The sequence below is a fragment of the Lathyrus oleraceus genome, chromosome 1, assembly GCF_024323335.1.
Source record: "Lathyrus oleraceus cultivar Zhongwan6 chromosome 1, CAAS_Psat_ZW6_1.0, whole genome shotgun sequence".
Taxonomy (NCBI): Eukaryota; Viridiplantae; Streptophyta; class Magnoliopsida; order Fabales; family Fabaceae; genus Lathyrus; species Lathyrus oleraceus.
The window spans coordinates 82,054,234-82,068,419 of record NC_066579.1 but is presented as its reverse complement, the minus strand read 5'-3'; positions in this window follow the sequence as shown (position 1 = coordinate 82,068,419).

Genomic DNA, 14,186 nt, shown 5'->3' with positions numbered 1-14,186 from the left:
ATATATATATATAAATTAATATATATAAATTAATATATATATATCTTGTAATAATTTTATTTATATATAAGTGTTAATATAAATTAATATAATTTATAAAAAAAATATATTTATCAAATATCTAATATTTAAAAAAAAAAAATAAAAAAAAAATTAATAAAACATTTAAAAAAAAAAAAAATATATAATTTAAAGTGGAAGTCATATAGTTTATGCAAATATATATAAAATTTAAGGGTCTAAAAGTTAATTTTAAAAATATATGACTTGTGCAATTCTTCATCGAGAATACTCTTGACGTGTTGAATATTTTTCAGGTGGAAAGAAGAGATAAATTGATTATATAGAGAATGATAATTAATTAAAAAAATTATTATTTTAAAATATGTTATCCAGTAATTACTCATATTTGAACTCATATCAATTAATTAATTAATTAATTTTTAAATAAAATTTAATTAACCTTTTAATTTTATCGCATTATATAAATACTTAATTTAATAATATAAAAAATATATTGTAATATTAAAATAATATAAAAAGTATTCCAACATGTGATAGTTATAACGGGTTAGACCGTCGAAAAAGCAAAGGTCATGAAAGAATTTTTTTTAAATAACCAATTTTTTAAAATTATATATTAAAATAATTATATTTTCAATTTATTTATTAAATTAATCATGTTTGTGAGAGAATACGTCATTGTAATTGACATATATATGTAAAATATAAAAGTATATGTCACTGCTATTGATGCATGCGTGTAAAATATAAGAGTATGAGTCACTCACTGCAATTGACGCATGCATGTAAAAGTATGTAAAATGTAGGAGCATACGCTACTACAATTGGCGCATGCATGTAAAATGTAGGAGCATGTGTCACTGCAAGTGTCACATGGATATAAAATGTAGGAGTATGCGCCACTGCAATTGACGTATGTATATAAAAAAATAAAGAGTAGCCACATGCATGCTTCAATCACAATCACAGTGGCACATGCTCCTATATTTTACATGCATGCGCTAATTGCAGTTATGCATGCTCCTACGCATGAGTATAAATTGATCGATACATCCACCATAGCAAATGACGTCTTGGTTATTTATTTTTAAAAATTATTATATTGATAAATACTTTTAAATTGTGGTTTTTTTACCGAGATAACCTAGTTTTTCGAAAAAATTCCCAAAATACCCCAGTTTTCAGCGAAATTCCCAATCTACCCCACTTTTAGGAGGAGGCGCCAATTGAATTGGCGACTCCTCTTAAAACTTGCAAGGAGGCACCAATTGGATTGGCTAGGGGCCCTAGCCAATCCAATTGGCGCCTATGTGTAATTTTTAAGAGGAGGCGCCAATTCAATTGGCGACTCCTTTAAAAAAGCCTCAAATGGCGCCTATGAAAGTTGTAGATATTTTCAAGACAATGAATTTGGACATATATTTTGCATCATTTGGATTTTTTATGAGAAAGTTATGGGCAGTTGAAGTTGGACTTCTGAGTTTTTCAACTATTATCTGACCTATAATGTTTTGTATTGTCGCATGTGTTTCTTTTAGAGTTATGAAATTTTGTCCAACATAACAATTGAAGTAGAAATCTCAAATTTTCCAATGCACTTGTTCCCACCTCAAAATAATTAAAAATGAGTGAGTTAGGTCCTTGCGAAGTTGACCTAAAATTAGGGTTTCTGTCAAAATGACCTATAATGTTTTGAAATGAATGATGAGATTCCAAGTTTCAAATGGATTTTTGATGAACATGAAATTTGTTCATATTTGGCGACTCTTCTTAAAACTTGAATGGAGGTGCCAATTGGATTGTCTAGGGCACCTGCCCTAGCCAATCCAATTGGCGCCTATGTGTAGGTTTTAAGTGGAGTCGCCAATTCAAATGGCGACTCCCTCATAAAATGACTTTTTTGTATTATAAATAGATGCGTTGTGTGACCAATTGTTCCACATCTCATATAATCATTTGGCTATCATGTTTGGTGTTTGTCGCCGATACGGTAAGGTGATTTATGCGAGAGACAAACCTCAAATGCTAATGTTGTTTTGGAACATCACCACGTTCGATCAACTGAAGAGGGAGCTGGTTCGATGGTTAGACGGGAAAATACCAGAAGGGGAAAAAATCAGAAGTATTGAGAGACTTGACAGTATCTTTGGTTGGGTGCGAATGAAGACTGATAAGGATGCTAGGGAAATGATATTCGGTCGAGACGACATTAATTTGATTGTTGTAATCAGTTAGAATTATTTATGTTTTAAGATGTTTTATACTGATGTTTGTTATGAAACTCGTTGTAACAAGAACTTAATGATATATAATGATTGATTGTTACAGAAATACAATGTTATAAAAAGCTTAAGATCTAGATGATGCTCCTTGATTGGGACAGTTGTTTTTGTTGTGTCCTGGTTGACGACAGATACTACATAATCTTGTCATTTTATCTGTGGAATCCATCTCTGTTCTGATACGTGTGTTGTTTGGCCTTCCTTTCTTCTTTCTACACATCTCTTTGTTGTGCCAAACAATATCTCCTTCATATGGAGGCCAGTAATCCTCCATTGGTAGTACTGAAAAGCTTTGACTATATACATTCATGATGGTGTTGGCCTTGTACACATCAGATAAATGGTTGTAAGCGTCTTGACGAGTATAAGCATATGTTGCAATGACATGGGAGCAAGGTATGCGGAAGGCCTGGAATTTTCCACAATCGCACCAACTTCTGTGTAGTCTAACAGCATAGGCTAAATTTGGTCTCCCCTCGTTGTTGCCCATTGTTTCCTGGACGCTGAAATTTTGTCTATGACGGTCAAAGACTGTTACAGCGTGTGTCGTAGCTTTGATGCTCTCCTCTTTCATGACCTTCATGCAACACTCGCTGAATACTTGTCCAGACATTAACACTGCACTCCATCTTTCACCTCTGGTTGCGAACATAGAAGCCAACCTATAATAGGTTGATCTTACCAAGGCGGTTATCGGCAGATTTCGAATTCCTTTGAAAACCCCTTTCATGCATTCCACAATGTTTGTTGTCATGTGGCCCCATCGACAACCACCGTCAAATGCTCTTGTCCACTGCTCTACTGGTATGTTATTTATCTATCTCCCTGCGTCTTCATTAGACAGTCTAATTTCATCATGATAATATTGAAATGGCGGTTGAGTTAAAGCATACACAACATTCACCACCTTCTTGCGAAGATTCTTATCTTTTATAGCACGCATGAAGTTTTGTGCAATGTGTCTGATACAGTAGACATGTGTAGAAGGAGGATCATGCCATCCGTTGTCATGGTTATTGTAGGCACTCTCAATGGCAGCATGTCTATCAGAAATCAAACATAGATTGGCTTGTGGAGCCACATGCGTTCTGAGATGTCGAAGAAAGAAACCCCATCCACCAGCCGTTTCACCTTCAACAAGAGCAAAGGCAATGGGAAATACATTGTTGTTACCGTCTTGTGCAACCGCCATGAGCAAAGTACCCTTGTATTTTTCGTATAACCAAGTGCCATCAATTTGCAAGATAGGTTTGCAGAAAGCGAAACCTTTGATGCACGGGTCAAATGCCCAAAAGAGACGGTGAAATATTCTATTACCTGTAGCACAGGTTCCGTCTGGCATCATTGCTGGCACTGTCTCCATAATTGCCACAGTTCCTGGGACATATGTTTTTAGTGCCCATAAAAACCGTGGCAATTCCTTGAATGAATCCTCCCAGTTGCCGAAAACCTGCTCAACAGCTTTTGTCCTCGCAATCCATGCTTTCTTGTAAGATGGAGTATAATTATATGTTGTTCGGATATGGGATATAATTATACTCACCTTCACTGAAGGGTCTTTATTTACCAATGGCAGAATGTCTTGACATATCAAAGCTATGCTCAGTTTACGGTGATCTTGTTCAACGTTAGTTGCAACGCAACTGTGCGGTGGGTCTATTGAAGCGATCTCCCAAGAGTCATTTTTCTTCTTGTAAGACACAGCCAAACGAAACTTACAAAGCATGTTACGACATTCGATAACATACCTTCTAGAATCACTGCGTTTCATTGTAAAGTCAGCAAAGTTGTTCATGTGGAATTTTTTGATTGCCAGAACACATTCTTCTTTGGTACGAAACATGTCTCCCACCTTTAATTCGCCTACTGGTCTCGGATACGGATTATAGAAGACACTGTCGGATGTTTCATCGTCGTGAAGATCCATATTTGTCATATGTTGAGGCGGATTGTAGACATGACTAGGAGGTATTGGTGGTGGTTGATCATCATCTTCATCGTCGTTGTTCAACATGTGATCAACCTGTATCTCGGTCTCCTCTTCTTCTTCATCAACAACGTCGACTTCTACTTCTGCTTCTGGGTTGAGTTCATCTGACCATTGTGCATCATCTGCATCATCTTCACCAGCTTCATCCCGTTCGGTTAGTTGAGACCGTTGGGATGGTATACATGGTTGTAGAGTAATGTACAACTCGATACAGTTGTTGCCTGAATGTTCATGACTAACAAACATGTAGTCAACATCTTCATCGTCTCGTACCTTAAGGGGGGAAAACTTGCATTGACCATTCTCAAAAAATATTGGATTTTGATATGTGATCTTTAACACAATACCTGATCCTATAAAGGATTGTATTCTTTTTTTCAAATGCAAAAAGGTTGCATTTCTCTTGATTGTGATTCTAATGGTATCAGTGTTTCGAAAACAAAAGCCATGAAGTTCAGACTCAAAAGTTTCACCGTTGCAGTGAACGTTGACACTGTATAATGATGAAGATGACATTGTGGAGATGAAAACTAAGAAAATACTGCAGATGAATGTGAGTGAAGTGTCTTGGATGTTGATAGTAAGACACTTAAATAGATGGTATCAGTGTGTCACATGCTAGCTAGTTCTGAGATGATGTGCCGGACATTCAAGCTACTCTGAGATGATGTGTGAAGCATCCAAGCTAGTTCTGAGATGATGTGTCAGTCATGCAAGACAGTGTGAGTTGATGTGTCAAGTTTGCAAGCTATCAAGAAGTGACTCTTCAACATGCAGGAGACAAGACAGCCACGTGTCAGACATGTAAGATAGTTTTGAGATGATGTGTCAGTCATGCAAGACAGTTTGAGATGATGTGTCAACCATGCAAGCTATCAAGGAGTGAGTCATCAACATGTAGGAGACAAGACAACCACGTGTCAGACATCTAAGATAGTCAGAGCTGATGTGTCAACCATGCAAGCCTTCCACAAGTGAGTTGTTCAGCATGCAGGAGACAAGACAACCATGTGTCAGTCATGTAGATGGTGTCGCCAAATGGTTTGGCGCCTCCACTTAAGGCTTGTACATGGTCGCCAATTCAAGTGGCGACCCCATGCAATCAGACCTCGAAACCAAACATTCAGACCTAGCCTTGCATGCATGTCCCTATGGAGGCGCCAATTTGAATGGCGACCCCTCTTTAGGATTGTACATGGTCGCCAAATGAGGTGGAGACACCATGCAAACACAATTTTTTATGCTCTCATCCATTTGCCTATAAATACATCCACTCCTTCAACAATACTTCCACACCAACATTCTCACTACTTCCTCTACAATACTTCTTTTACAATTTCATCTTCAACAACATCTTCCAATTTCATCTACACCAACTCCCCAACAATATGTCTTTACTCACAATGGGCGAAGCACACAGAGGAACACTTGCAAACATCGCAACATATGTAAGTTTTTTCTTTTGTGAACTTTTTATCTTTCATCTTCACCAACCCCATTTTATTTTGAAATACCAACTTAGTCAAGTGTTATATTATTTCTATTATAGGATGTATCAAGGTTTCGAACTCGAGTCCACGAATTTGTCCCAATGGACCCGATGATTCAACCTTATGTTGAACTCGCCGGTTTTGGTCATATTAGCAAGATTATATCTTGGTCTATAGATAACAAGTTCATTCTAGCCTTATGTGAAAGATGGAGGCCAGAGACACACACATTTTGGTTTCCAATCGGTGAGTGTACCGTGACGTTGGAAGACGTCTACATGCTTTTAGGACTACGAATTGAAGGCAAAGCTGTTAATGGTAAGACCAACTATGCAAATTCAATTTGCATGGAGCTTTTAGAAACTGATTTGTTAGATGATAATGCTAGAGGTCAAGGTATACTACTCTCACGCCTAAAGTCATATTATAATAGTTTATATTTAGATGAGCATTCTACCGAAGATGCTCGAATAATAAAAACTAGGTGTTACATTATGCTGTTAATAGGATCCTTTTTATTTCCCGAAGGTAGTGGTTCTAGCATGCATATTATGTACTTACCTCTACTTAGACATGTAGATAGAATAGGTAGTTACAGTTGGGGATCCGCTTGTCTAGCCTATCTCTATAGTTCGTTGTGAAAAAACTCCCACAAAGACACATCTACATTTTCTGGATGTGTTGTTTTGCTACAAGCATGGGGTTGGTCAAGACTACCGTCTCTAGCACCGGTCAATAACAACCCTTTCACTTTTCCATATGCGAAAAAGTAAGTTGTTTTAATTGCTATATCTTTACTTACTTCCTTAAAATTTATTACCTCAAACTAATTTATTTTAACTTTTTGGTGTAGATGGTCGGCACGTGATATGAGTTACAGCAGATGTCTGAGACACTGTATTACTCAGTATCGCAACCTGTTGGATCACCTTCGACCGACTGACGTAAGCAAAATAACTTCATTATTTCGTCATATTATGTTGACTTTTTCTACATTCATTAAAATCCTATCTTCTTTAACATTTCAGTTCATTTGGCGTCCATACCTTAATCTGGATCATGACCATGAGGTCAACGCTGAAGACGCAGCCGTATGGACATCATGCACACCGATAATACGGTTCACAATTGTGGAGATGCACAACACCGATCGTGTGAAGCTGCAGTTCGGTATGGTCCAGAATATCCCAGATCCCCCAGCTAGCCTAGGAGAATGGCATATGCGTAAAGTGAACGACCAATGGAACTTCAACCCTTGGCAAACCTTCGCAAGATCAGAGTGTCGCAAGTGGAAGCACCGTCATGACCATGTCTTAACTGACGCAGTCATGCCAAATGAGGTAAAACCAAGTTGTACTTATATGGCTTGGTACAGATCGGTTGGATTTCAATTCATCGCCGATGATATGTACCTCTACGACCCACGCCAAACAAGTTACACACAAGAAGGATCAACATCTAACCCCCAACAACATTCTCAGCCCGGTTACTCACAACCACCTATCCGTCAAACTTTCCGTTCCACAAACACACAAACATACAACCAAAACATGCCATTCACCCAACCCCAATACAAAGAACATACCCCATACCACCACCAACAAATGGACCATTAACCTCAGACCGAACATCGCTTCTCACCCACACCATCACCCTACCAAAGTCGCCTTAGCCAAAACACTAACCGCCCCTCCTCCTACCGTAGCCAAGAAGCCCAAACATCACAAAACCAAAACATCCCACAACCTTATCTCTTCCAAACACCCCAACAACCTTTCCAACCTTTCCTAGACGCATCATTCACACCCATGTCTCCCTTCAACCGTCCCGGTCTCCCATCCATGAGTCAACCACACCCCAACTTCTCTGGCATGGGTCATGAGCTCAGCTACGACGGTACACCATCATTGAATACTGAAGACTATGCTGAGTTGGCTGAATACCTCAACGGATCTTCTCCTGTAGGAGGTAATGACGCTCCTGGCCCCTCAGATGAACAAACACCTGTGCAGAATCGTCAACGTGGGTTAGGGCCAAGGGTTAGGATAGTTAGGGGATGTGGGACCGACAGTCGGTTAGGTGATCCCGGTCATCACCATTAGGATTCTTTGTGTAAACTCCAAATTTTATTAATATCAAGTCGTATTATATCAACTTTATCTTTGTGTAAACTCCAAACATTAGGTTTCTTTGTGTACACATGTTTTGACTGAAACCCTAATTTTGGGTCAACTACCCAACGACCTAACTCACTCATTTTTTATGATTTTGAGGTGGGACAAAGTGCATTGGAAAGTTTGATATGTCTACTTAAATTGATATGTTGGACAAAATTTCATAATTCTAAAATAAACACATATGATAATACAAAACATTATAGGCCACATAACAATTGAAATGTCAAAGATTCCAAGTTCAGGTGCCCATACCTTTCTAAAAAAAATGCAAATGATGCAAACTTTTAGTCCAAATTCATTGTCTTGAAAAGATATACAACTTTTATGTTGAAGGTTTTGTCATTTGAGGCTTTTATTATTCAAACAGAAGGGCTTGAAGTTGGTCCCTTTTGGCAAAATTCACATACACATGTTTTGACAGAAACCCTAATTTTGGGTCAACTTCGCAAGGACCTAACTCACTCATTTTTAATTATTTTGAGGTGGGACCTAGTCCATTGCAAAATTTGAGATGTCTACTTCAATTGTTATGTTGGACAAAATTTCATAATTCTAAAAGAAACACATGCGATAATACAAAATATTATAGGTCAGATAACAGTTCAAAAAATCAGATGTCCAACTTCAACTGCCCATACTTTTCTCATAAAAAATCCAAATGATGCAAACTTTATGTTCAAATTCATTTTCTTGAAAAGATCTACAACTTTCATGTTGGAGGTTTTGTCATTTGAGGCTTTTTTAAGGGAGTCGCCAATTCAATTGGCGCCTCCTCCTAAAAGTGGGGTAGATTGGGAATTTCGCTGAAAACTGGGGTATTTTGAGAATTTTTTCGAAAAACTGGATTATCTCGGTAAAAAAACCTTAAATTGTAGTTTTTTATTTAAAAAATGGTTATTTAAAAAAAATTATCACTAGAGTTTAAAACAAATGGAATCAATACATGTGATCTCAAAATTGTTTCCTCGAATAGAGTTTAAATTTTTTTTATCATGAGAGTTTTCCTTTCAAGATGGACTTGGTAATTGGCAAGCTACAGAAGAAGTACATAAGTAGAAACTCTTGAGCTAGTTTACATGTTGAAATAGAAGAGAAAAAATTGAAGAAAAAACAAGAGAATACAAGGATGAAGAAGGTAAATGCAAAATTCTAGCAAAGAATAATAACAAATAGAATTGTAATTCCCACTATTATATATAGCAACACAACCATGGTTAGAACATGAGTGACATGTTGCCGAAGGGAAGGAGGCTTTTGAAGATGTATGTCAATCTCTCAAAGATAAGAAGTGAAAGGAGCTAGTGTGCCATCATGATGCTCCCCACTAAAAATAATGAGTGTTTAAAACAATTACAATTATTTTCCTAAAAGTTTAAAGGATTCTAATAAATCTTCAAATGACTAGCAAAAACATAAAATGTCAAATTTGTATTTGCAAATAAACATTTGGAGGGCCTTTATTACACTCAAAATTCATAAATGTAGTTTAATAATGTCAATGCCATTATGTAAATTTTCTTGTATACATATTTGAAACTAATCCAAAACAACACTAGTTTTGCAAAGATAAGCTTGGTAACCTTCAATATTAAAATAAGAGATAGATTCAAAAGTAGTTAAAAATGTACATTCAGATATAACGTGTCTTCTTAAATTTAATTATACAAATAACGTCATCTTTTTTACAACGTTTTGCAAACCTCTTGTTGAATGATCCTATTATTAAAGATATAAAATGACAAACCTCTTGTTGAATGATCCTATTATTAAAGATATAAAATGACAAACCTCTTGTTGAATGATCCTGTTACTGAAGATATAAAATCACTAAAGCATATGTTTGATGATATAAAACTTCTTGCTCACACCACGTATTATTTCCTTCGATCTATTGTTTAGGATTTCTTTCATTATCTTAACTTGCCTACCTATAGTATGAAAACAAATAGACGTCAAATTTAAATATTGAAACAAATAATATCTTAAATGTCATATGTGCACGTGTTTATATATATATATATATATATATATATATATATATATATATATATATATATATATATATATATATATATATATATATATATATATATATATATATATATATATATATATATATATATATATATATATATATATATATATATATATATATATATATATATATATATATATATATATATATATATATATATATATATATATATATATATATATATATATATATATATATATAGATTAAACTCAATCTCGATAGGGGTAGTTTTTAGAATTCGACATAATCGAATGTGTATGTTGTAGTTGAAGTGCGTTCAAGCATGTTGAATTTAAGCACGTACAAGCTAAAAATTGTCTCCACCTCCACTCTATTGTCATGCCTATTCAAGACATATGGTCATTTTATTAAGAGTATATGGTTAAACCAATACCACTACCACCTCACATTTTTCTTTACGAGGGTTTGCGAGTATTTTTTTAGTAAGCTAAAAGTAGGTTAGAGTTTATTATGACTAAGTATAGATAATAAGACTTCTTTGTTTTCGAATTGAAATTGCAAATGAACCAAACACATCATTTTGTACAAATTCATTTATATTTTAATCCACATAAAATATAGGTGCATTATAGACAATACAAGATAAATCAATGTGTTGATATTTTTTAGATTATAAAACCTAAAACATGTTAAACACCCCCTTTGCATGAGTTCAGATCATAAGAACCGCATTGAAATGACACCCTTCATCATGTATTCCAATTCTAAAATTGAACGTGTGTCTTTCGTGCGAGAATTAGAATTGATTGTGATCGATGGATGTGGATTGCAACAATGAACTTGAGCTTCTGGTGCAGTGGAAGAGGAACTAACTTGCAAGGTTAGCACTCCAATTCCCAAGTCAATATGAGAGTATGAGGTGAGTGAGATTTGAATTCGAATTACCTAAGAAATGGTGTGTTTTTCCTCTTATATAGTAGGGTTGTTATAACAACGTGTTGATCTATTAGCGTGAAATATGGATATAAGTCTGATGGATCTTGATATCACCTGCATTCTTGACTAGGATAACATACCTATTATGCATGTGATGTTAAACCCTAAAACCCCAACACTTAATTAAAGGATATTACATGATTATTTTCTTAAAAACGGTGTTACACATGCTCAACATATAACTTACTTAAAAAGATTATGATATAGCAATGGAATTCAAAACATCAAAATTACTTCAATTGTCTCAAGTAAATATAATTAAACTTCATTTAAATCAATAATCCAAAACCTGAGAAAAAATACAATCAGAAACAGGTAACTCATCCAAGTGTTATACTATCAGAGAGACACCCGAAAACTACAATAAAATCAAAAATAGTAAAATAAAGAAGAAGACCCATATGTCATCCTCCCTCTCAACAGCAATTAAGGCTCCTCTACCTAAGTATTTGTGCCACAGGGGTAAAGAACAAGATAGAAACAAACAGGGGATAAAAATACATTCAAAAATGTCAGCGATACATAAAACAACAAAGGATAGCACACTCAATCATCAAACATATGAATCATCCATAATAATTATCAATCACAAATGCGGTTATGTATGCAATGCAATCAACTTCTCTACTCCAATGCATGTGGTACCAAGTTGTTGGATATCAAAGGTATGTTACTGATTTATCCACTCATTATTGGATCCTTTCAAGACCTGGTTCGATATTTGAACCAATAGGAGCATCACAAGGTCTATATCTGAACCTGAGTCTCAACTTTGGACCGAAGTCCATCATGCTGGACTGAAGTCCGTAACCATCTGACTCATCACAAGTCCCCTCTTTGAACTTGAGACTCGTCACTAAATTTAATTCCGTCACCTATCTCTGATATAAATGATGCATGAAATGCAACAAATAATATCAAAGCAATTATCTTCATTAGTTCCTCTCTAGACCCACAACATCACCAATATAAGGCCACCATAGTAGTTCCTCTTTGAACCACACATCTCAACACAACTCAACACTTTAATCAAATTTATCACGATAATTAAATTATGCATTTTCTCCACAAAGCTCATCATTTATCATCAACAATATCAAAGCAGCATCAAACAAACATCAGAAATAAAATTTACTCAAAAAATCGAGTCAACGGCCCAAAACAGTCAACAAAGGGATGACGACCAACCCCTCGCAAGGTTGACGGCAGTCACCCACTCAAATGGTCTAAATATAAGGCGCTCGTCGCGGAGGGCTGGCGGTCATACCATCACCCTCGTTGACGCTCATCAGGTTGGTCGACCTAACCTCCTCCCCCGACGCGATGACGCCTTGACCGTCACCTAGGGTGACTATAACATCCTATTTCTCTGACTCGACATTTAATAAAATATTTCAATATAACTCAACAAATAGAGTGCCACACATGGTTCACCATAACATAAAAGACCACAATTAAAACTTTCAGAAATAAGCAGCAGAAAAATCAAAGAGTTTACCATATAATTCTCAACAACGATAAATGGGAAAATGGTTCAACAATCCTCAAAAGGAATAATACATGCAACAAGAGAAAACATAGACAACTTGTTCCCCAGTGTTACATATCAGAGTGACTCTACTAAGACCCGAACGATAAATAACTTAAGAGGCACATCAACATACTCTAGCATCAAGCATATACTCTTGTACCTGATCGTCTATGCTCTAGAGGAACACACATAATAACAACCTGAAAGGGGTGAGAGTATGCTCAAATAATTAACGGTGCAAAACATAACAAGGGTAGTAACACATATACTAATCAACAACATACAACTACTACACAACAACACCATGTATTCATCAATCACCAACACATCATCAATTCATAAACTACACACATCATTTATCATAACAATAATAACAATCACAATGCAGGTATATATGCAATGTGACAATACCTCAACTCTATATGCAAATGCGGTACCGACTCATTTGGACATTAGAGGTTTGTTACTGATTTTTTCCCAACTCGCTCCAGATCACACCACTAGACCAGAGCACACCAAAATCGTTACTGATCATCACCATAAAAACAATAACGCTTCACTGAAACCCCATTTACAGAATTCAGATACTCGCTTCTTTTCCCACCACTGGACCAGAGCTCACCACCGAACCGAAGTCTGTAGATTGTGATGCATGACAAATGAAATAATATGCAAATATGATCATTCACAATCAGCCCGACTTCTGACTGTGTACATCGCCAATAATGTCATCACCTCAACACAACAAGTACGATATGCAAATATGTCACACAATACATAATCATACAATTATACACACATTTCAAATATTATTTAACTCATCATAATATCTTATCACAACACTTTGTCACACTCTTCGTTGACACATAACAACCTTCAATTTCATGATTGTATAACTATGTAGTAATCATCTCATAATACTTTCACAAGTAAAACATATCATTCATATTTTCATGTACATGTTTAATCTCTAAAGCATTATTATCAGGTAGTGTTACACGTCAGCTATCCAACACTTTGAACCACGCCTCAAACAGAGTCAAGAAACTCAAATTATGCTCAAAATGAAATTGCTTGGTACAAAATCCAGGGAGCTTCTACGGCCGTGCATAGCACTCTCTAGGACCCAAAAATGATGTTTTGCGATTTTCCCCCATTTGAGCACTTCCGGAGCTTCGATTTTTCAATTCCGTAAATACCAGAATGCTCAGAATTCATCATACAATAATTATAACATGAGTTTAACATCAAACTACATCAAATATATAGATTCAACATCAAATAATCATCAATTATTTATCATCTTTCAACATCAAAGTCAATCTTATCTCATCAATTGACCATATCCATCATATCAATACCCCAAACATGAACAATAATCCAATAACTTTGTACATACAAATACATTTACACATCAACATCATAATTATCATACAAATTCATATTCATCATAGCATATGGATTAAGTTTCACATGATATTCCTCAAACACATAAAGTATTCAACAATGGTGAAACATATAAGAAAACCTAGAGGAAGGTGAGGATCCCTCTCTATCCTTCATTAAATTGACACCTATCTTCGAGTAATCTCCCCTTACCTTAGATTTCCAACAAGCAAGCTCTCTCTATGGCAATGGATTTTCTTCTTCCTCAAAACTCTTGTTGCTCTTTTCTCCCAGATGCTTTTTTCTCAAAAACT